General features: G+C 48.8%; 1 long non-coding RNA gene across 1 annotated transcript; it reads right to left on the bottom strand.

Moving 5' to 3' along the window:
- Window positions 1-1,042: 1,042 nt before the first annotated feature.
- On the bottom strand, window positions 1,043-8,925 carry LOC143831112 (uncharacterized). Its single transcript, XR_013228723.1, has 4 exons — window positions 8,860-8,925; window positions 8,056-8,170; window positions 4,588-4,657; window positions 1,043-1,964 (listed from the first exon to the last, which is right to left on the bottom strand). It is a non-coding gene; the product is annotated as an uncharacterized LOC143831112 (long non-coding RNA).
- Window positions 8,926-9,314: the final 389 nt, after the last annotated feature.

The following is a 9,314-nucleotide window of genomic DNA, read 5'->3' as shown; positions in this document are numbered from 1 at the left end:
GCCAGTTCAATGCATGGCTGATCAGATGAGTGGTCTTGAAATGGCCAAAATGTGTGGCTGCAGATGTGTCCTGGTGCAGCAGGATGGTCTTTCCGCAAGGAGCTGGGGGCACCTATAATGCAGTGTATAACTACATCATTCCCCTCTATGGTAAAATCAGAGGTCTTTCTGAGGTTCTGTTGAAGCTCCTTGACTTTGGCCTGGGCATGGAGTTCTACCCATTGCTGTGCCCAGATTCAGTCTTCCAGTGTCTGGGCTGTGGTGGCAAAGACCAATTGGGAGATCAGGACACTGGCTTTTTCCAAAGTCACTCTTTTGGGAGAGAGCATGTGCTCATTTGTTCTGAGCCTCTGGGATGTATTAGATCCTGGTATTGAACTGGGTTAAGAACAGGGACCAGCTAACCAGGCTTTGGCTGAGGCAGTGTGTGTCTGTAGGTGTTCCATGTTTTTATGCTCCATCGGGACAGTGATGGATTCCAGGAGCCCTCTAGGTGGTGGCACCAGACATCACACACCACCTTGATGGCGAGCAGTTCCTTCTCCCAGATCGTATAGTTCTTCTTCACTGAGGAGCGTTGCCAGGAATAGAATGTGCATGGTCACACGGTTATGATATCACCTGCTAGTTGGGACAAGAGGGCCTCAATCACCTGGTTGGAGGCATCAGTCTTGACCATGAACAAGACCATTGGATCTGAGTGGGCCATAATTGGTTCACAGGCAAAGCAGTCCTTCAATGAGTAGAAGGCTTTCTAGGTGTCAGGGGTCTAGCGGTAGGGCATCTTTGCTTAGAGAATCTGGGTCAGTGAGTGAGCCTGTTCTGCAAACGGCCAAGAACCCCAAAAACCCTTGCAATTCCTTCTCATTCCTTGGTGCTTGCCAGTGTGGTATGGATCAGACTTTCTCAGTGGGCAGTGCATTAGGGAATACAAACACCCCACTAGTAAGGGGGCATCAGTCTTGAGGTTGATCCTGCAATCGTATGGGCTATGTCACAGCAATTGGTCCGCCGCTTGCTCCTCAAATATGTCTTTGTAGCTTAGATATTTTGAAATAGCTGAGCCTATATCTCAGGTGGGTTTGAGCTCAGTAACACTCAATCTGGGACACATATTGGCAGTGGGAGGACCTTGAGTTCCTGGCTCTCCCAATTGATCCAGGGGTTGTTCTGGATCAGTCAGTTCCTGCCTAAAATCAGGTGAAAACACGGCATGTGAGTAGCGTCCAAGGACACCTGTTCCTTCTGTTCCTGCACATACAGGGTGATAGGTACTGTTTCCTGGGTCGCCGGGCCTGACGAGGAGCCATCCATCCATGGCTTCCACTTTGATCTCCTGTTTCTTCACCCTCAGAGGTATCTGGTGTTGTTTGATGAAGGAGACATCCATAAACAACTGGGAATTGTCAGAATAAATGAGGGCCTGAGCCCTGGTTTTCAGGGAGCAGAATCCAGACTGATATCAGGGTATGCTGGAGGCTGCAGGAGTCGGAGCCTCTGGTGCGATGAGTCTCCCCAAGCTAAGAGGCTCACATTTACTCGGGGCCAGTTGTTTAACAGATGCCATTGCTTCTTGGGGCAGGCATGAGCAAAGTGTCCCGCCCCACTGGTGTTCCTTTTCCTCTGGTGTGAGGTGTGGCCAGGCAGCCCCAAACTGCATAGGTTCTAAGGCATCACTGTTGGTTCTTGGGGCAGTGATGGATGGGACTGGGGTGGTACATTTTCAAACCTGAATCCAAGTTCTGCCCCTGGTCCACTGTCAGTTCTCCAACAGTCTATCTATCTATGCGGAGAGACAGAACCATCAAGTCAGCTCGGGTGGCCTCCTCATCCAGAACGCCCTCGTTGAAATCCTCAGAGTGCTGAGGGGTTCCACTGAAGGTCTTGTGCCAGGTGCTGTAATCTTCCACGGTCAGCCTCCCCTGCAGCAGTTCCTGGATTGGGCAGTTGGCGTGTCCCTCCTTCTGAGGGTTGGCAGAAAAAAATACACAATTGAAATACCTTCCCCGCCATTTGGGAACCAATAGCATCCTGTAGGGGGCTATCTGCTGGGGAAGTTTCCCTCCTTCCTCAGCCCTGGATGAGATATGAACCTATCCCCTCCTAGAATCAGAGATAAAATCAGAGTCCAGTAGCACCTTTAAGACCAAGAAAGATTTATTCAAGGCATGAGCTTTCGAGTGCAAGTACCCTTCGTCAGACTATGATCTTCTTATGTGACAGGGAATCTATAGCAAAAATCAGTTCTGTTACATCAGTATACTGTGTCACAACCAAATACAGCCAATGGTCATCCTTTGTCAAAACAGCCCATCAATCCCCTAGAATTCTGTGTACTTTACAAAGAGAACCCAAAATGCTGCTATTAGAGATCAAAGGCTATCACCTCCCCATATGTTGCTTGCTCCACACAACCGTGAGACATCCTTCCCAGGGAATTGCTGGTCACTTCCCAAGGCCAGGGAATTCCATTACAATGCCATATCTTACAGTCATATTATCACAAATAAAATACATAGTGAGGAATATGGATACACAAGTAGAACAAGGTTAGCATGAATAAGGTAAAAAAGGTAAAGGTATCCCCTGTGCAAGCACCAAGTGATGTCTGACCCTTGGGCTGACGCCCTCTAGCATTTTCATGGCAGACTCAATACGGGGTGGTTTGCCAGTGCCTTCCCCAGTCATTACCGTTTACCCCCCATCAAGCTGGGTACTCATTTTACCGACCTCGGAAGGATGGAAGGCTGACTCAACCTTGAGCCGGCTTCTGGGATTGAACTCCCAGCCTCGTGGGCAGAGCTTTCAGACTGCATGTCTGCTGCCTTACCACTCTGCGCCACAAGAGGCTTTTAGCATGAATAGTGAGATAAAAAGCCTTTGTCCTTGTTGAGTCCAGGGTATGCCAAAGTATAGAGTGCTGTAATAATTTGCATTTCTGCAATCTCCCTTTCTAGCCTGTTCTTGAAGTTTCTTTGTAATACTACAGCTACTTTTAGGTCCCTTATAGAATGTCTTGGAAGGTTGAAGTGTTCCCCTACAGGTTTTGCAGTCTTGTGGCTTTTGATGTCAGACTTGTGTCCAGTCTACTGATGTAACAGAATTGGTTTATGCTATATATTCCCTGTCATGTAAAAAGATCATAGTTTGACAAAGGGTGCTTGCACTCGAAAGCTCACGCCTTGAATAAATCTTTGTTGGTTTCAAATGTGCTACTGGACTCTGATTTTATTGTGCGACTTCAGACCAACACGGGTACTCATTTGATAAGATCAGAGATAGTTTGGCTGCTAACTGGAGATGCTATCAATCATTACTCAGCCAAGGAATAAACACACTTTACACAATCTGCCTTTTAGATTCCCATATTTTTCTTTCTACTCCACTGAGGTGCTCTGTCTCCTCCTCCTCCTCCTCCTCCTCCTTTTCCCCCTCCTTAGCTCCTGCTGTTCTTTTGGCTGCTCTCTCTTCAACCTACTTCCATTCACCAACTGTCACTCCCTACAATGTACTTTGGGCTGTATGGGAAACAACACTTCCCAGCTGTTGGTTGCTCATTGTGACCCCCCCCCCAGTCCCCAATAAGCCAGCCCCTTCCTGTTCTATTTGTACGAAAGGAGAAAGTAGGACCTTCCTAGACATTTCCAACTACTCATGGTCTTTGGACTGTTAATACAGAACAAGTGTCATCTGTGTTGGTTTGGGAGAAAAAAAGCTTGGGCTGGGCAATATTGTCCCTTCCTTCCTTCCTTCCTTCCTTCCTTCCTTCCTTCCTTCCTTCCTTCCTTCCTTCCTTCCTTCCTTCCTTCCTTCCTTCCTTCCCTCCCAGGGAGAGGCAGCATCCTGATTTCCTGCCCTGCTCACCAGTTTGTGGAGATGTAAGCACCAAACCTGTGGCATAGCTGCAGAGGCCTCTTATGAAAAGAACTCCTAAGTTGCAAAAAGATTGAAACAGGTGGTCCAATGCTAGGGATACCCCAAGAGGATGCCCTGTTTGATTTCCATTATTTCATAGGCTGAGGGAAAAAATAGATTCTTTAGACTGTTTATAGGAAATAATGGAGTTATTCTTTTGTTAGCAGGCTGTAGACTGGCTGGAGACCGGCAAGAGCTGTGCCGATTTTGTCTTGTTCCTATGCTGGCTTGGTTGATGAGCTCAGCAGAACAGAACACTTGGGGAAAACTTCTAGAATCAAGCCATTTTTAAGCAGCTCTGGCAGCAGCCACTAGGTGCGTAGGGAAGTCTGAGAACAGTTAATGGTACTCTATCATAGGCCAGACTTGGCTTTCTCCAAGACTGAAGCACATTTGTCTAATAGATCATCAAGCCAGCCACCTCTGAAGCAAGAGTGTTAGCTGATACAGTAATTTTCAGCCAGCAGCAGGTCATTTTCTCAGTCTAGCCAACTAGGGGTTCACAGGACCTCCGGAAGGGGTCTGCAGCCTTTCCCCTCCTGCCTTAATAGACTTGTGTGAGAGAGTTCTCTCATGGTTTCTGCATCTGGGAGAGAGCAGAACCTTCATCCCCACTCCCCACTGAAACCACCTCCCATCTCGCCCCCCCCCCCCCATCCTCCTTGAGCCTACCTGTTAACGTGGGTTAGCTTCTGGGGGACAGGCATGATCCGCTGACATCACTTGCAGGGCTCCTCAAAATCTGAAAAATAATTTCAGGGGCTCCTTCATGGTCCAAAGGTTGAAAAGGGCTGACCTAGCCTTTTCCTCTTTCTTCCCTTGCACACAGCTCAGCCAGATATTGCAGAGAGGGAGTTAGGATGTTGTGCCTTTCTTTACCTTAATTTATCTCTACCTTTCCAACTCTTTTCTCATGCATTTCTCCCTCCCCCCACTTAGTTTTGCCAGGCCCCACCCATTTATATTCAAGTCTTGGCCTCTAGTCTTTCTCATCCCTATCTTGCTAGGCAGCAGAGATCATTTAATTGTAGTACAGTAGCAAACCTCTCTTAAGTTTATGAGCCGGGGGGGGGGCAGTTAATATTTCTCCAGGATCTGACCAAGGAATACAAAGTTGTTCCCCCACCCCCCACTCTTTACATGTATGTTAGTGGAACACTAATCTCTATTTCCTTCTCAATTTGTGGGTACAATATCTCAGGCTCAACCCCCTGGCATTTGCAGGTAAAGCAGCCAAGGTGCTCAGCCCCACCTACCTCACAGGGAGAGGAAGGGAAGGCGACGGTAAGTCGCTTTGAGACTCCTTCGGGTAGTGAAAAGTGGGATATCAAAACAACTCTTCTTCTTTGTTATTACATGTTATTATTTCTGTACAAACTTTATTTCATGCTGGATTTTAAGATTTTTTCCCTTTTTCTGAATTTTTTAAAAGTTTACAAATGGGATACCAGCCTTCAGTTGGTACCTCGAGATTCCCTGGTATTACAAATGACCAAAATCATTTATCCTGGAGGAAACCGCTTCTTTGGAGGTGGACTCCATGGCATTATACCCTGCTGAGGTTCCTGCCTTCCCCAGGGTTCACCCCCCAAAATCTCCAGGCATTTCCCGACACATAGCTGGCAACCCTCTCCCCACTGGGAGAATGGAGCCGTATCAATTAAGCAGACGGACAATCAGGCCCAGTCTTTTTGCACTACGGACTGCTGGTAACCCCAAGCCAATTGATTTGTGCTTTGGGTCAGGGTTCCATTGGTGGGCCCTGGTGCCATTTTTGCTAGGGGCTCAGGGTTGCTCTGGGCAGCCCTGCTGAGTAGATAGCCAGAGCTGTCCCTGCTCTTTACTGTGCTCAGCCTTCCATGAGCCCCCGGTGACTGCAGTGCAGAACTGCAGTAGAAGTAAACTACATTTTGACCGATGCTCCAGGGTAGGGATGCCAGCCTCCAGGTGGGACCTGGGGATCCCCTGGAATTACAGCTCATCTCCAGACCAAAGATTAGTTCCCTTAGAGAAAATGATCCTGTTGGAGGGTAGAGTCTGTGGCACTTCACCCCACCAAGGTTACCGTTCTCCCTAAGATCCATCACTCCCAAATCGCCAGGAGTTTCGCAGCCTGGATGTGGCAACCCTTCCCTACCATCCTCCACCAGGGGCCTGGAGGCTCCTGGCAACCCTACCCCAGGAGCCCTCCAGCTGACAGGGGCCCTGGGAATTTTGTCCCCCCACCCCCCCAGTGGCCCTGCTCCCATTGACAAAGAGGCATGTAAATGTCATGGGGGTAGGGCCGTCCCCACTACTGGCGATTCCTCTGAGATCGTGTCCACGTAGGCTGGGTTGGCTCAACCGGGGTTTCATGGAAACCTGGGGGTTTCTTGATGGTTCTAAAAGGTTCCCAAACGGGTGGGAATTAATTAATTGTAATATTATTTTTAATTGGTTACATGTTATTGGGGTGATATGACGGTGTGTGGTCATGTTGACCCACCCTCCCCAAATGGCCAATGATGGGCCTGGAGGGGGTGGAAGGGGAGGGGCCCCGGGTGGGCGTGTCCACAGCTAAGTTTCCCAACCATGTTCTGCACGATTTGTCCACTTGTGGGGTTTCTTGAAGCCTGAAGAAGGTTTCAGGGGTTTCTCAAGGGTCAAAAAGTTGAGACAGGCTGACTTGGGCTCAGAGGCAGGGATTCATCTTGTAGAGGGAAGGAGATGAATTACCAGATCAGGAGATCTCCATTGTCCTTGTTTCTCTTTTTATGTCCTCCTGGGTCTCCCCTCTGCCCTCTTGGCTCTCCCCTCTCCAGCCCCGTTCCTTTCGGGGCGCCAACGGACATTGTCCAACCCCTTCCTCCAACAGCCTTTTGTCTCCATGGCAACAAAGTGTTCTTAGCAGCTGTCACTCATTCTGGTTCCTCCCTCCCCTTGCTTCCCCAACACGGCAGCCACTTTCAGGCCCATTTTTTAAAATTTCAAAGAGGGACTCGGCCACAAGTCCTTTTGATTGGACGTGCTTCGTGTGTGCTGGGCTCAGAGAATTGTCAGGGTCCCGAGGGCCTCATATAGGTGCCAACCTGGGGACTGGGAAATTCTAGGAGATTTGGGGGTGGAGCCTGTTGAAGGCAGGATTTCAGGAGGGAGGGGCCTCAGAGGGGTACTTTGCCATACAGTCCACCCCTCAAAGCAGATTTTTTCTCTGCACAATTGTCTGGAGAAACGTTATAAAACATATATAAAACAGATATCTTTGCTGTGTCATTTAACCACATTTTAATTCGAAAGAGGAAATAAGCTATAACATAGACGTGTCGTTTTTGCAGTTCAGGAAAGCAGTGGGGGGGGGGAAGCTTAGATGCCATCTCCCAATGCGCCATGGTCTTAATTTGAATTGGGACCCCGTGTGCTCAAGAACTGAGTCCCAGAGAATAGAATCTTGTGGGCTAAAGGCTTGTGGCGGCCCTGGGGGAATAGGAGGCTAATACAAGGCAGAAGTCATAAGTATGTGCAGCTCTTATAGAAACAGACCTGATGGGGACTGCAGTGCTCCTTACATGTTCCCTGTACACGGGAAAGAGGACTGTACCCCTTCCTCCCATAGCCGGGACACGTGTCTGCCCTGCTTCACCTGTCCTCTCGGCAGAGTGCTTGCTGCTGTACGGGGGAAAGATCTCCGTTCAATCCCGACTTCTGCGGTTAAAGCCATCTAGGTGACTGGGAAAGACCTTTGTATGCTAGAGTGCTGGTGCCAGTGCCCGCTGAATATATTGCCTTAGACGGACCCGTGAACGCATGAAGTTGCCTTCTACGGATCCAGACCCTTGGTCCGTCAAGGTCAGTATCTTGATTGTCTCCTCAGACTGGGAATGGCTGTCCATGGACTCAGGCCAAAGTCTTTCACATCATCTATGGCCTGATCCTTCCAAGTAGAGATGTCGAGGAAGGAACCTGGGACCTCCTGTGTGCCAAATAGGTGCTCTGTCACGGAGTCTCTTTCCCACAATCTGACTCAGTTTTAGGACAACTTCATACATACATCCTGTAGCAAAATGCCCCCTTCTAGACTATGGCCACTGGGATGACCACGGGGAAGTGTTTTCTTCTTCTTCTCTGAGCTCTGGAGAGGGGTGACATTAATCAATGGCTCACCTTCCTTCAGCTGCTGGTTGATCTAATCAGGATACAAAGGGGTTCTTCCAGCTGCTTCCACTTCCTGGAGGCAGGCATTTTCAAGGCAAACAGGTTGTCTTCTTTCCAGAATGCCCTGGAGGAGGTAGGACACAGGTGATTTTAAGACGCTGGAACCAGGGGGAGGTCTCTTTTGCCTGCTGACCATCGAAACCCGAGTTTGCTCTGGTTTGGGAAGAGCTAGTCAGCCATCTTGGACCTTGTGGCTGCTGGGGAGCTTTTTAAGTGAGGTGTCTACTCTAATTTTTACATCAAATGTGGTTATGTTTTAGTAGAGGGATAGAAGGATTGTGGTTTATCCAATCTCTTTTTACTCATTTGCTTAAATCTGTGCTGTGCCAAAGATAAATCCATTATAAATTTGAAACTGGCAGTACTTCTCTGGTCCACACAGAGCTCCCCCATCTCAGAAACCCTAGTTCAGAACAAGGGGAAGACCCAGAGTCAGGGGAGGGAGTTTGGCAAGCTGTCTGAACCTTTTGCTGGAGATGCCAGGGATTGAACCCGGGACCTTCCGCATGCAAAGCAGAGGCTCTATCCCTGATCCATCCCCTCCCCCCCCCCCCAAAAAAAAAAACAGTCTAAGAGCTACCTTAGTTTTCATTCTGCTGCATTTCATCCTGCAGAAGCCCAGCTTGCTCCCAGGGTTCAGTTCTCTCTCATTCTCTGCCCATATCCCTTTCTCTCTAGCCTTGGCAGCTGTACTCCACTGTGGTAACTTACTGGGTAATTTGGGGCCAGGCACACCATCTCAGCTTTACCTACCCACTCAGAGGACTCTTGTGAAGATAAAATGGAGAAGAGAAGAATGTCAGCTGCTTTGTTTCCCCATTGGAGGATATGTGTGAGTATAACGGAACCAAAATGCTTAGTCTCACCATTGCCGTGACGATACAGTCACATCACACAAAGCATTATGACAGATCTAGTGGGGCTTCCTGGCTCTCCTTTTTTGACAGACACAACCAGGTTGCCATGGAATGCAGGAAATCCTTCAGGGAATTTTGGCTTAATAACAACAACAACAACAACAACAACAACAAATTTCTATCCCACCCTTCCTGGTCGGCTCATGGTGGGTAACAACCAACTTCAAAAAGTGCCCCATATCCCCGTCCCAGCGAGGTGGTGGGCCAGCAGTTCATGGTCGACCACATCAAAGGCGGACGACAGATCTAACAGAACAAGCATGGCTGACCCGCCTCCATCCAGCTGGTGAT

The sequence above is a fragment of the Paroedura picta genome, chromosome 3, assembly GCF_049243985.1.
Source record: "Paroedura picta isolate Pp20150507F chromosome 3, Ppicta_v3.0, whole genome shotgun sequence".
Classification (NCBI taxonomy): domain Eukaryota; kingdom Metazoa; phylum Chordata; class Lepidosauria; order Squamata; family Gekkonidae; genus Paroedura; species Paroedura picta.
Note: the sequence above shows the minus strand (reverse complement) of the source record. Positions and strands in the feature narration are given on the sequence as shown.